General features: G+C 36.0%; 1 non-coding gene across 1 annotated transcript; it reads left to right on the top strand.

Moving 5' to 3' along the window:
- Nucleotides 1–14,633: 14,633 nt before the first annotated feature.
- LOC113860499 lies at nucleotides 14,634–14,740 on the top strand. The gene has a single exon (XR_003503951.1). It is a non-coding gene; the product is annotated as a small nucleolar RNA R71 (small nucleolar RNA).
- Nucleotides 14,741–15,906: the final 1,166 nt, after the last annotated feature.

The raw sequence follows: 15,906 nt of genomic DNA, 5'->3' as shown, positions 1-15,906 counted from the left end.
ACAAATTTTTATTTTTTAGATTTTAAGTATGTGAAATGTCCATGATGCCCCTACATGATTTTAATATAGGTGGCAATCCAACGTTCTTTTTAGGGACATGCAATGTAGGTGGCAAAACCTCACCAAGTTACTTGCTTTTCTCTCCCTCTGTAAAGCTTTCTCACTCTTTCTTAGTTTATCTTCTCTCTCCCCACCATTTTCTCTCATTTTCTAGCAAGCTTAGGGCCAAAAACCACCATCTTCCATAGCCAAAAGACTTAAGCAATCCCCCCTCCATGCTTTTAGCAAGATCTTCCTACTTTTCCTTCTACAAAACTTGAAATCGCAACCTCCATTGCACCAAGAAAAATCATTTTTCGCCCTTGCAAGTTGAAAGGAGTGTGTTGATTGCTCTCTGAACATCCAAGCAAGGTAAAAACACTCTTTCATCTTTCTTTCTCAATGTTTTCACCAATCAAAGCAAGGAGATGAAGTTTTTATACCTCATATATTAAAAAGCATGGAGCTTTCTGCGTCCAGCCACTGTGTGAGTCAATTTTGACCATCTGAACATATTTTGTTTGGCCTAACCTCTGCATATTTGGATTGTGCAGTGAAAAATCTTTCAAAAGCAAGTGGTTTCATTCAAAACCAACATCAAAGGAGACTATTTTTCAGTGTTTTGTGTTTTCCTTGTTCTGTGTTTTCAGTGTTTCAGTAGCAAAAGAGACTATTTTTCTCACTTCTGTGATCTCCAAAACCTGACATGCAACATCCCTATGTGTTCCTTACAGAATTATCTTTCCAACAGTGTATCATGAGCTCAAATCCGATCTTCAGCTTGGTATTTGGTTTTTAATTGATTAGTTATGATTGGGTAAATCAACCTGCCTTTTTAATAGTGTTTTATTCTATTCTACTGCAAGTGTTTGTTAAAATTCCTGAAAGAACTTGATTTTTGCAAAATCCCCTGATGGTAATTTTAATTTCTTTGTTCATGGGAACCTTTGATTGAATTTGCTATTCCTTGGGAGACGATCTAGGTCGACCCCTAGCTGCATTTAATTGCAATATTTTTTATTAAGTACGGCTCTCATAAAAAATTTGGCGCTGTTGCCGGAGAATTATCGATTTGTCAAAGGTTTTCATATTGTTTTCATATTCTGTTTTGATTGAGGTACTAATTGTTATCGTTGGGGACCTATTATGTTCTGAATAGAAAAGAGAAAATTTAGTTTGTGTGAACAGCTCAACAATAACAGTTTGGCCTTGCTCTGTTTGTTTTTGGAATAATTGTAGTGTTACTGTCACGTTCTGTGTTACTGGTATTGTCCCTTGCTCTGCTCTATGATTGAATTATGTTCTGTGCAGACTGAAGAGTAGCATGAAATATAACATTAGCACTTGTTCTGGTGTGAGTAAGTTGTTGTTGTGTGTGTGAGTTTGCATATCACTTATGCATTGGAAATTTAGTTTGTTGTTAGTCATTGCAATGCAAGTTGTAAATTTGAATTTCAGATTGCAAGTAGCCATTCCAGGGAGTTTGAATTGAAGGTTGCGGGGTGCTGGTTGCATAATTCTGAACACTTGAGCATTTAAGCAACGAAACAGTACATCAATTTGCAATGAAGTTATGATCAGTGTAACTCATATAAATGTTCTAGTTCTAGCTTAAGTGATTTAATTCTGTTAATTGTAATTGATCTGAGTTATAACTCTGTTGATTCAGCTTTGTTTCATTATCCTTTAGTTGTATTCAGAATTTGATTGTATTCTAATCCAAAAAAAAAAAATGAATTTTATTATTATTTTATTGATGTTTTGTCAATTTAATCTGCATTTTGGTTTTAATATCAAACGAATTTATTTTGAGCTGAATTTTTGTGTGTAGTCTTCTATTAATATTAGGGGCTCATCTGAATTTTCTCATAATATTTAAATGGCAATTGCCTGTATTCCCAGTTTTACCCCTAGTTTCCACTGTTTACTCATTATATGATTCAACCGTTTGTAGTGCATAACTAGGGGCAGTTCTGAGAACTTGTATGCATTTGACCCTGAGATTGATAGAACCTACCATACCTTACATAGGCAGGCTAGGCTTGATAGACATTCATCCGACCTTTAGAGAACCCCATTGATTCTGTTGTTGTTGAATCTGATTCTACTTCTGTTTTGATATTTGAGAACATGGCTCAACCTCCCCCTCGTGAGAGGACACTTAGGGAGCTGGCTACACTTGACTTTACCTATGAGAGTCTGTGTATCCAGTATCCTAAATGAGGATGTACCCTATGTTCTCAAGACTGGGTTGATCCATCTTTTGCCAAAGTTTCATGGACTTGCAGGTGAGGATCCGCACAAACACCTGAAGGAATTTCATGTAGTCTGCTTGACCATGAAACCACCAGATGTCCAGGAGGATCACATATATCTGAAGGCATTCCCACATTCACTAGAAGGGGTCGCTAAGGATTGGTTGTACTACCTGGCACCCAGCTCTATCACCAGCTGGAATGACCTGAAAAGGGAGTTCCTAGAGAAGTTCTTTCCTGCATCAAGAACCACAGCTATTAGAAAAGACATATCAGACATCAAACAGCTCCCTGAGGAGAATCTATATGAGTACTGGGAGAGATTCAAGAAACTATGTGTGAGTTTCCCCCACCATCAGATCTCAGAGCAACTCCTTCTTCAGTACTTCTATGAGGGTTGCATCACATGAAGCGCAGCATGATAGACGCTGCCAGTGGTGGAGTGCTAGGAGACATGACCCTAGCCGCAGCTAGACACCTAATTGAGAAGATGGCTTCTAACTCTCAGCAGTTCAGTGCCAGACAGAGTGATGCCATAGTCATCAGAGGGGTTCATGATATGGGAGCCAGATGTGCTTTACCTTCAGCCTCAGCCGACACGAAGAAATTAGAGGGGAAGCTTGATGCCTTGGTTAATCAGTCACAGGCGCAGACTTCTGATAGATTACCATCCCAGTCTGTGCAGAATCCAAAGAACGTGAGTACCATCACCTTGAGGTTCGAGAAGCAGCTTGATGTACCTTCTTCAGATTTCACAGTCCCACCTCTTCGTCCCCCATCTGCACCTTCCACATTTGTGTCTCCAGAGGCAGTTATTGATGGCAACAGTCCTGCAGTTCAGGCACCTTCATCCAGTGTTCAGTCCGCTCTACATTCCTCTTCCATTCCCATCCAGGCCTATTCAGAGTAAGAAGATGGAAGAACTGGACAAAGAAATTCTTGATACCTTTAGGAAAGTGGAGGTGAATATACCTCTGCTTGATGCCATCAGACAGATTCCCAGATATGCCAAATTCCTGAAGGAGCTATGCACACACAAAAAGAAGCTCAAAGGTAATGAAAGAGTCAGCGTGGACAGAAATGTTTCCGCTATGATAGGTAAATTCATTCTTAAGATCCCTGAAAAATGTAAAGACCCAGACACTTTTTGTATTCCATGCATCATAGGTAATAACAAATTTGAGAATGCTATGTTAGACTTAGGAGCTTCTATAAATGTGATGCCGCTTTCTATTTTTGATTCTCTTTCTCTTGGACCTCTAAAACCTACTGGGGTGGTGATTCAATTGGATAATAGAAGTGTTGTCCACCCCACAAGTTTTGTTGAGGATGTCTTGGTTCGAGTTGGTGAACTCATTTTTCCTGCTAATTTTTATATTTTGGATATAGAAGATTGTAGTTACAATTCTGAACTCTAGCAAGTGAACTAGGAACTGCAGCAAGTAATGAGTAAAATTAAGATCTAAGTATCGTCTCCACAGGGAATTAGGAATTCAATTACCACTTCACAGAACAAGAACTATTTGAGTCATACGAATTTGGAAGAGTAGTAACATGCTTAAGCAATAAACCAGAACAATACAAAGAATTAAACTTGCAGCAAAACAAAGAATGAAAGTTGTGTTGAGATGAGATATGAATGAAGGATAGTTAGGAATTTATTTCACAAGAATATCAATATTAATTCAATTAAACCTCTAAACATTCAAGCAATTGGTTAATTGACAATCAGTTTCACATATTAATAGTCAAAGGTTAATCCCTTAACTCATTGACCCTAACAATCAACTAAACCACCCTAATCCCTTAGGTGAAGTTCAATTTCAAGTTGCATTATGAATTAGAACCATGAGATTGCAGAATTAAGTTCCCTTATCCCTAAGAAATCCCAATTTTGGTTGCTAATTCATATCAGAGAAGCAAATCCAATTCCCATTGGTAAAGGTTCCTCTTTAATCAATCAAATGAATTTCCATTCAAAGATTACGTAAAGTGCAGAATTAACAACTCAATTAATCCAAAAACTCAAATTTCAGAAGCAAGAATCAAATCAATACATCAATTCGAGGTCCATAAACTCCTAACTACAAAGAATTACGCAGACATTGTGACAGAGAGAGAGAAAGAAGGAGAAGAAGAAAGAAACTCAGAGAACCATCTCCACGAGCTTCAGTCCAATCCCTCTTCTTGAAGCTTCGAAGTTCAACCCCAATCTTCTCTCTCACACTCTCTCAACGAGAATCTAACAAAAAAATGAAAAATGAACAAAAGACCCCGAGTTAACCACGTATTTATAGAAATTCCCGATTGTGTGCATTGTCACTTTTCTCCATAAGAGTGGCTACGCAGAGGCTCATGTAGTTTCTGGAAACTGGAACTATCACTTTCGTTGCTAAGAGTTGCAACGCAAGAGGTCGAGTGGTTGCGCGTGATCACTTTCGAGAGCAAGAGTGACCACGCACAACTTGTCTTGATACACTTCTCTCTGGAACATCGACTTTCGCTAGTAAGAGTGGTAACGCAAAGCTTGCTGAAATTTTGCCTTCTCTGGAACATTCACTTTCACCAGTAAGAGTGTTAATGCAGAGCTCGCTGAAATTTTGCCTTATGTGGAACACTCACTTTTGCCAGCAAGAGTGTTAACGCAGAGCTTATTCTTCTGAGTAACTCTCTGAAACACTCACTTTCGCTGGTAAGAGTGACCACGTCTATACTTCCTTCTTCTTTTAAGCTCTGGAACGATCACTTTCATTGGTAAAAGTGTTAACGCCCAGTGTATATTCCTCTTTGGTGTCTGCAGTGATCACTTTCACTGATAATAGTGATCACGCCCAGCTTGCATTCAATTGTTCTTGTGTTTTGGAGTCCAGAATTGCTATTCTTCCTCTTCCTTTACATTGATCTTCCATTTCTATGACTTTTGCTCAGATTATTCCTACAAAAATAAGATTAATTTCTTAAGATCTAAGCAGAAATTCCACAAATGCTAAAATAACTACATATTAAAAGAAAACTTTCAATCATTCTATTTTTATGAATTTTTCTGCTTTTCTTATATATTTTCCTTATCAAATGGGTTAGAAATACACAAATATTAGTAAAAATATGGATTTATCACTACCTCAAACTTGAATTTTTGCTTGTCCTCAAGCAAATCAAACTAAACCAAGGGTAATTCCTCCATTTTTCAAAATCAATTCTTAAATTGCTTATTTTAGATTTTTCAATTTCCAATTCTGTGTTTTCTGCAAAATTTTCAATCAAATTCTTCATCCTAATACTTATCATGATCTTTATACTACATAATCATCATTGAGTAAGAATTGCTATCTAAGTTCATATATTTCATCAAAATTCATGTGAGTACAATTAATAAACATGATTACAGCTCACTTGGAAGTGTTTCCCTCATCACTCTAGGTATTGTTTTCTCTCTAAATTATCAATTTAACTACACTCTACCTTATGCTTGCCCATATTTTCAATTTCCTTTGCTTAATATAGTCAATCACACATCCAGAGGACTTTTTCAGGTTATAACAAGGCTAAGGTTAAGGTAGGTATTGAACAACATGGAAAACAATACATGCAATTTCAAAAGATCAGAGGCATTTTGAGTGAATGATTTTAAAACTAGCCTAGACTTGCATTATTTCTCATTAATTCTCTCAATTATGTAGCACATAGATTCTTCACGCAGCAAGATTTTAGTTTTTCTTCTTTCTTTCTTGCTTCCATTCACTATTTCCTTTTCCTGCAGCACTTTGCTGCATATTCTTCTTTTGAATTCACATTTTGCTATTTTCATCATCTTTGCTGCATATTTTTCATTTTTCTGCAGCTTTTTGCTATTTCTTTCTGTCTTTGTGAACTCAAAACTTAGATAGCTTGCTTCCCCACCCCAAACTTAGAACATTGCTTGTCCTCAAGCAATTAAAATGTGGATGTCACCCCAAACTTTGTTTTAAAACTCATTCTTAATTAAACTCACTATGCCTCTTTCATTTGATTGAAATGGTTAATTCATGAAGGTTCACCTTACAATGAGGGTAATTTCAAGAAAATGGATATTAAGGTGAACTAAGACAATCAAGCACAAGGAGGTCATTTAGGCTAACTAGGCATATTCAAACAAGGCCTCCATCATATATGTGAAAACTATAAATTGCATATTTAATCAAGAAACAAAGCAAGTTCTAGAGGGTGCAGCAAAATTATGATTAATCGCACATGCAAGAAAAGTATGCAGCTCAAGTCTCACTAGAGGTTTGTAAGTGAACATGTAGATCAATGAACTCACAATTCACTTTTCAGAATTATATGCGCCTAGTGGCAAGACTGCCTCATTTTGAAAATACAAGTGTGATCTCATTTTGAGAATGGAAAAAAAATGACTTAAAAAGAAAATTCAAACATAGTTCATAGAATTATCAATTAGCTTCATTTGATTCACAGAAAGTAGTGCAATAGCTATCTTAATTTGTGTTTTTCAGAAAATTTCAGTGTAATGTGAAGCCAACTCATGAATAAAAGGTAGAGAATGAAACCCCCTTTTCATGACAACTTGTGCAAGTGTCAGCATCCATTGTGTGTGAGTGCTGTGTGATTATGACATTTTCTGCACAAAACACCAAAATTTCATCAATCATCAGAAAAATAAGGTAATTGGAATTTCAGAATTATAAAACTAAAAGAAACTGAACTTCATTACAACTGAAAAGAGTTAAATTTGTTTTGAAGAACTACTGCATTTACAGAAACAAAAATCCTAATTGTTAATATTTACATAAACTGAAATTAAAAACAAACAAAATTAAAAATCCTAATTCTATTCTTCTGCTTCATCCTCATCCTCTGAAGTTTCTTCTTCTTCTTCTTCCAACACTTCTTCCTCAACTAGCTGTGGAAAGTGAGTTTTGTGGATTGGCAGATCTTTGAAAACTGAGGAGCGAAGGCATTGAGCATTCTCTGCCAAGTCTGAAGTGTGACACATTTCATCTTTGGTCATTCCCAATTTTTGACCAAGATTTAGCAATACACATTCCAGTAGCATTATGCCAGATTTAACACTGTTGTGCAGCTCAGTTTGCCTCTCTGCTAACTGGTTTTGTCTCTCAGCCATCAGCTTTAAGGTATCCTTCATCATCATTAGCTTCTCCTTTTTGAATTGAGAAGGAATGGGATCTGCTGCAGTGCAGGAAGTGGTAGAATATATTTCCTTCACCATGGAGATAGAGATAAGAGGAACAAATCTGATCCTTTCTTGGTACTTGCCAAACTCCACCCCTCCATCTTCACAAAGTAAAGTGATTACTGAGGGAAAAGCCAGTGAATCCCTCTTGATCTTCAGGATGTTGAGTATGCATTCACTAATGATTTCCCCAACATCTATGTACATATCTGTGACTATGGCAAAAAGCAACTCAGCCCTCTTCATTGCTAATGTTGAGCTGTGTTTGACTGGCATGAAGAAATTCAAGATGAAGGTGCTCCATACTTTGGCAAAAGGCAGCAGATTCTTAGTGACTATGCATTTTGGTTTCTTTGCTTGATTCAGCTTCCAAGTTGTTCCTGGCCTTCCAATCTTTTTTAAGATCTGCACATAGTCTATATATATTTTTAAAAGCACTGAACTCCAGCTGTCCAAGCTATTTTGCAGCATTGATGTTCAGCACCCTGTTTATGTTTGCAGGAGTGAAGTCCACTCTCATCCCCTTTACCATTGTAAGATTTAGGAAATTGATCTCCCTTGAACTTCATAGCGTTGGCATAGAATTCTTGAATAATCTCCTTCTAGCCTATACCAGCTAAAGAATAGAAGTCATCCCACTCTCTCTTTTGGATCTCTTCCTTGTATTCAGGATAGTTGTCTCCAGCTATTTCAAAATCTCTATCTGGGACAATCTTTCTTCTCAGAATATTTGCCCTAAAAAAGTTCTCATAGGCAATACTTCTGAACTTTGGATCACGTACTTCACTTGGTGAGGAAGCTGAGGCACCATCTGTTCTGGCCTTTTTTGATCTGGGAGTGCTTTTGGGAGATCCAGCTTGGATGTTTCTAGCAGATCTCCTTAGAGTGTTGTTGGAAGATCAAGCTTGAGTCTTCTTGGAAGATCCAACTGGTGTATTCATTCAAGTTCTGGCCATTTTTCAATTTTCTGTAATAAAGAACCACTTGAACAAGTTAAATTTTTGTATGTTCAGAGGTATGAGTATCAGTTGTTGCTATGGGATAAAATTTTGATTTTACACAAGTTAAATCGCAATAAGCTGTGAGGACAGTGTAAAACACTGATGCAGAAGTACAAATACGCAGCACTAAACACTCAAACTTAAAAACAATGTTTTGAATTGATATCTCTAAATTGCAGTGTCAGGATGCATGTAATATCAGAGTAAATTAGGGTAATGCAAAGGATTAATTTCATATCGTCACTTAACTTTTTCAACAAAACTTTGTACTTTCAGCAAAAGAAAATTGTTTAAGCAGAACAGAATATATCCATATGCACTTATAAAAGTACAGATGCACAGAATTGAAAAATTACATTCAGAGAATTTTAAATTGACATCCCTAATTTTGTAAACTTAGAGTTCATACTCTCACAGGAAACTATGGTCACGTAGAGGAAAATTAACAAGTCTCACCCAATTTTCGTACAAATAGGCACTCCCATCCTTCCCAACATAGTTGCTAATTAAATTTCATCACAGTCATGCACTCTAATTTTCAATTCAACCTTTTCAGAGAATTTTGTTTAGGTCAAATCAGATTTTGCATAGATTTGGTTCATATAGTGCATTGTAGGTTTGACTATCTGAACAAAATATCATAATTGACAGAGAAAACCTATTCAGAGTGTTGTCCATTCTATTATTGAACCAAATAGCCTCATAACAGTGCCCTAAATAACTCATTCGAGATTTTCTTTTAACTTCAAACTAGAAAACATTGCAGAATGTAATTCCAAACAATCATTTTCACAAATTTTACTCAAAACATTTTTTTCTTTATTGAAAATGAATTCAAAGGTAGAAATACAGATTACTGTTCTGAAAGGAATCCAAATTTGTTGTCAGAATATGTAATATAGATATATACAACAGTACAAATGCACAACATTAAGCAATCAAATTCAGAAGAATTTTAATATTCCTAATTTGGAAGTTCAGAGTGCATTAACTATCACAAAGAAACAGGGTAGCGCAGAGCAATATTTTCAGGTTTCAACTAATTTTTAAACCTAGTTTTGCAGCCCAATCATTTTTAGCAAAAGTGATTTCTTTTTTTTTTTCAAATTAATGCAGAGTTGATTATCCTGGTATTTTTCAAGCATTCAATTGTATTACAAGTAGCATTTAGTTACAGTTAATCTCATTCAACAATTTCAGTTCAAACACTTTCACTAAAGTCCTTTTAAGTCAACCCAATTTTTGCAGAAATTTTGTTCAGAGCAATGGCACAATGCAGATCGAATCTCCTTAAAAATATCATGAATAACAGGAAACACTATTCAGAGTATTATCTTCTCTATTGCTGAATAAAATAAAATCAAAACAATGCCCCTTATTCCTATTTGATATTTTCCCCAAACTTCAGACACAGAAAACCCTAACTATAGATTCAAAGAGATGAGGGTAAGCGTACCTGGTAGGAAAATGCAGAACTGTGCTAGGTCAACAAACACAACGATTGATAATGCAGAGAACGCTCAAAGAGAAATGAAATTTTAAGAGTGAAGAGTGTGTGCGTGTTTACTCTAAGGAGTATTTATAGTTACGCTTGGCACATGACCACTTTTAAAATCAAAAGTAAACGTTGCATCATTAAATGTTCCCAACGTTGTCACTTTTGTTAATTAAAGTGAGTGTTCCAAAAAGTTAATTTTTTTAGAGTAATGAGCGCGTTATCACTATTGCTAGGCAAAGTGATAACACGCAAGCAATGTTGCAACTTTTTTCACAAAAAGGAATAACGCACATAAGAAAATTCATACTTACCTGTGCGTAGCCACTTTTGCTAGGAAAAGTGAGCGTTCCAAAGAGGATATTTTCCCATCTGCCTCTGTGTGATCACTCTCATCAGTGAGAGTGAGAGTTCCAGAGGAGTGTGTTTACCTTGATGCCTCTGCGTGATCACTTTTATCAGTAAAAGTGATTGTTCTAGAGGGGAACATCAAATTTCACTCTCTGCATAGCTCCTTCCTTGAAAAAATGTTGAAAAAATGTTTTTCTTTATGAAGGAAATCACCACTTTGGCTTCGTTTGTTCTGGTTGGTATAGCTTCCACCCATTTAGACACATAATCCACTGCCACAAGTATGTATTCATGAGAAAAAGAAGTTGGAAAGGGTCCCATAAAGTCTATTCCCCATACATCAAACAGTTCCACCTCTAAGATATTGTTCAAAGGCATCTCATGTCTTCTGGAAATGTTACCAACTCTTTGGCATTTATCACAGTTTTCTACATAAATTTTTGCATCCCTGAACAATGTAGGCCAGAAAAATCCAGCTTGTAATACTTTGGCAGCTGTTCTTGATCCACCATGATGGCCTCCATAATCTGAATTGTGGCAATGCCATAGGATATCAGCTTGTTCTTTCTGTGAAATACATCTTCTCAAAATGCCATCTACTCCAATTTTGAATAGATGAGGATCTTCCCAAATATAGAACTTGCTGTCATGAAGAAATTTCTTTCTTTGCTGCCAATTCATTCTCTTTGAAATATGCTGAGTGGCCTTAAAATTCGCTATATCAGTAAACCAAGGTAATTCATCCACAGCAGGAAATTCTTCATTAATATCCAAGTAATCTGATGACATTGTATCCAATGGAATTCTAGATAGATGGTCTGCAACACCATTCTCTTTTCCTTTCTTATCTCGAATTTCTAACTCATTCTTAAAGTAGTAGAATCCATCTCAGCAATCTTGGTTTAGCATCCTGCTTAGAAAACAAATATTTCAGAGCAGCATGGTCAGTATATACCACAACCTTGGACCCTACTAAATAAGACCTGAATTTATCAAAAGCAAATACTATAGCAAGCAACTCTTTTTCAGTGGTTGTGTAATTAATCTGTCCAGAGTTTAGGACTCTACTAGCATAGTAAATCACATGTAGTCTTTTATCTTTTCTTTGTCCTAATACAGTACCCACTACATTGTCACTTGCATCACACATTAGCTCAAATAGTATAGTCCAGTCAGGTTTAACAAGAATTGGAGCAGAAATCAGTTTTTCTTTTAAGATAGTAAAAGGATGCATACAAGATTCATCAAATACAAATGCTGCATCCTTTACAAGCAAGTCACTCAGAGGTTTGGCAATTTTAGAAAAATCTTTAATGAACCTCCTATAAAACCCAGCATGGCCTAAGAAACTTCTAATTCCTTTCACATTCACAGGTGGAGGTAATTTACTAATCACTTCTATTTTAGCTTGATCAACCTCCATCCCTCTAATTGAAATCTTATGGCCAAGCACTATTCCTTCTTGCACCATAAAGTGACATTTCTCCCAATTCAACACCAAGTTGGTGTCTTGACATCTCTGCAAAACAATGGACAAGTTAGATAAACAATCATCAAATGAATTCCCAAAAACAGAAAAATCATCCATGAATACCTCAATTATTTTCTCAACCAAGTCAGAAAAAATAGCTAACATGCACCTTTGAAATGTAGCTGGAGCATTACACAGCCCAAAAGACATTCTTCTATATGTAAATATTCCAAAGGGACAAGTAAAAGCAGTTTTTTCTTGATCAATTGGATCTACAACAATTTGGTTATAGCCAGAATCCATCTAAAAAGCAGTAAAATACATGTCCAGCTAACCTTTCTAGCATTTGGTCTGCAAAAGGTAGAGGAAAATGATCTTTTCTAGCTGCATCATTCAGCTTTCTATAATCTATACACATCCTCCATCCTGTGACAGTCCTTGTGGGTATCAACTCATTCTTTTCATTTGGTACTACAGTCATTCCACCCTTTTTAGGTACCACTTGCACAGGACTTATCCAATTGCTGTCTGAAATAGGATATATGATCCCTGCATCTAATAGTTTAATGAATTCCTTCCTTACCACTTCCTTCATGGCAGGGTTTAATCTTCTTTGAGGCTGCACAACTGGTTTAAAATTTTCTTCAAATAAAATTCTGTGCTTACAAAAGGATGGATTTATACCTTTCAAATCTGAGATGTTCCACCCTATTGCTGATTTATGGGTTTTCAAAATTCTCAGCAACTTCTCCTCCTCTTCTTCCTTGAGTTCATTGCTTATAATAACTGGATTTTCATGTTTATGATCTAAGAATGCATATCTCAAGTGAGATGGAAGTTGCTTTAATTCCAGCTTCTAACTTTTCTCTTCTTCTCCTTCATTTTTCAACTCCTCTTTGATTGATTCTTCTGCAGGTATTAAAATAGGTAGAGTTTCCAATTGCTGCTCCATTTCAAATACGTTTTCATCTTCAAAATGCAGAGATTTAGTATTTCCTGCAGCTATGGTTTTTCTCAACACAGAAATTTCATCAAATCCATTTAAAGAATAAGGAGTGATCATAGAATCTAATGTATCTGTGTTATCATCAATTGGATATTTCAAAGTTTCAAATACATTAAATATTACCTTTTCCTCTTGAACTCTAAGCATTAACTCTTCTTTTCGCACATCAATGAGAGCTCGTCCAGTTGCAAGGAAAGGTCTGCCCAAGATTAATGGTATGTTTGCATCTACCTCCATGTCTAATATGACAAAATCTGCAGAAAAAATAAATTTGTCAACCTTAACCAACAAATCCTCTACTACTCCATATGGATAAGTATATGATCTATCAGCTAATTGCAATGTAATATTGGTTGGTTTCACTTCCTCTATCCCCAATTTCTTCATAATGGCTAATGGCATCAAATTAATGCTTGCCCTCAAATCACACAATGCTTTTCCCACAGTATAATTTCCTATTTCACAAGGTATGCTAAAGGATCCTAGGTCTTTTAATTTTTGAGGAAGTTTTCTTCTAAGAATAGCACTGCACTCCTCTGTCAAGGGTACCGTCTTATCATGTTCTAACTTCCTTTTCTTGGAGAGTAGTTCCTTCATGAATTTGGCATAAGATGGCATTTGCTCCAAAGCTTCAGCAAATGGAATGTTAATTTGCAGTTTTTGAACACATTTAGAAACCTCTCAAACTGCTCCTCTTGCTTAGGATTTTGTACTCTTTGAGGATAAGGCAGTCTCTTATATTTTTCTGGATCAATTGGCTTGTAAGTGTCCTCAAATAATTGCTTCTTTGTCTTTCTTTCAGGACTTTTATGAACTTTTTCATTCTTTTCTGAATGTTCTCTCTTTAGTAGCTTGAAGTTTCCTTGCTGCAATTTTTCTTTTAAATTTCTTTCCTCTGCTGCATTTTCTACTTGCTTTTCTGCTGCAACATTATTCAGTTTCTTTTCAGCTGGTTTTGGACTGGCTACAACAGCTCCACTTCTTGTAACTATAGCTTGACATTGTTCCTTTGGATTCACCACTGTGTTACCTGGAAATCTTCCTTCATCTCTGCTTGTTAATTGTTCAGCCAGCTGTCCAATTTGAGTTTCTAACTTCTTCATAGAAGCTTCTTGATTCTTGATGCTGGATTGAGTGACTTTCATGAATTGTAACATTGTTTCCTCAATCTCGTTCATTCTTTCACTTATTGGTCTAGCTGAATGTTGACTCCTTTGAGGTTGAGTAGAAGAATTTCCTTGAAAGTACTGCTTTTGTTGGTGATTTCCTGCATTTGAAAATGGAAGAGATGTATTAGTGCTTTTCATTGCAGAATTCTGAGGATTCCAATTATAAAATTGTTGATTCCTATTATTAGAATACTGAAATCCAGGAGGAAATGATTGTTGAGGATAAGATTGTTGCTGTCTTTGATAATTCCCCATATAATTGACTTGCTCTTGTGGTTCAGGGGTAGGTACATCACATGCACCATTAGCATGATTCCCTCGACAAAAATCGCATGTCAACTGACTTGTTACCACATTTCCAGTCTGCAAATTATTAATCTGCTGAGTCAAAGCTGCTATTTGATCAGAAAATAATTGGTTCTGTAGCTGATTCTGTGCAAGAAAAGTTTCCATTATCTTTGCTTCGTATTCATTGCCTCTTCTTGTATTCCTCAAGCTGGAATTCTGATACATGGATGAAGCCATCATCTCAATGATTCTTTAGGCTTCTTCCAAGGATTTCATGCTCAAAGATCCTCCTGCAGCTGCATCAATCATAGTTCTAGTTACTACATTCATTCCATTATAAAAAGTTTCCAGCTGCATCCATTCTGGAATACAATGATGTGGACATCTTCTCAGCAACTCTTTATATCTTTCCCATGCTTCATAAAGTGATTCTCCTTCCTGCTGCACAAACGATGTTATTTCTCCTCTTAGCTTAGCAGCTTTTGAGGGAGGAAAATATTTTGTTAGAGATTTATTCACAAGTTCAGTCCATGTGGTGATACTTCCCTGAGGCTGTGCTTGTAACCAACATTTGGCTTTGTCTCTTAAAGAAAATGGAAATAGCCTCAGTCTTATAGCATCTTCACTTACTCCATTCATCCTTATAGTATCACACAACTGCAGAAAATTAGAAATATGCAGATTAGGATCATCAGAAATTCTACCAGAAAATTGGTCCTGCTGCACTCGGTGAAGTAAGGCTGGTTTTATCTCAAAATGATTGGCTTGAATGGTTGGTCTAACAATTGAAGAATTATAGCCTTGCATATCTGGAATTGCATAATCTCCTACTATTCTCATTCTCTATTGTTCTGCCATTTCAACTTTTGGAGTTGGTTGTCTAAAAGGTGAATGTTTCCTATTTGCAAAAGGAGTGACTTGAAATTCTGGAGAATGTATAACCTCTAGATCACTGTCACTTCCTACAGATCTCTCTGCTCTAGTCTCTTTTCTTAATCTCCTAAGAGTTCTATCAATGTCAGGATCAAAGACAAGAGTAGATTTATTTTTGTTTTTCCCACGCATATACAACTAAACACAGATATAGTATAATGAAAATAGAAAACTGCACATGTAATGTAATAGTTGCAGAAAATTTAAAGAAACAAATGCTCAATCTAGTTATTTTCCTGTTACTAATGATATTGAAACAATTTATTCCCCGGCAACGGCGCCAAAAACTTGTCACACTCTTTACAACTGCTGTTGCAATGAAGGTAAATTGAATAGCAAGTGTACTAGTGTTGTTGTAGCAAGTTATAAAAAATCTTAGAATCAAATTGAGTTCCAAGTATCGTCCTCAGGGAATAAAGTTCTCAATTACCACTTCACAAGATCACAATTAGTTGAGCTTTACAAATTTCAGATGCAATTGGTATGAATGTATCAAAAATGAAATTAGAAAGTAAAACAGAACAGTTAGTACAAAAGTATATAGTAAACAGATGTAGAAAGAGTAGTTAGGAAATTGTTTCACCAAAACTTCAACATTGAATCAATAAAGTTCTGAACTTTCAAGCATTTAAATGGAATGACAATCAGTTTCATGTTGTATTAATCAAAGGACAATCCCTTGCCTCAATGAATCTAGCATCTAATCA

This window comes from Abrus precatorius, unplaced genomic scaffold (assembly GCF_003935025.1).
Source record: "Abrus precatorius isolate BTA unplaced genomic scaffold, Abrus_2018 Scaffold2, whole genome shotgun sequence".
Taxonomy (NCBI): domain Eukaryota; kingdom Viridiplantae; phylum Streptophyta; class Magnoliopsida; order Fabales; family Fabaceae; genus Abrus; species Abrus precatorius.
Note: the sequence above shows the minus strand (reverse complement) of the source record. Positions and strands in the feature narration are given on the sequence as shown.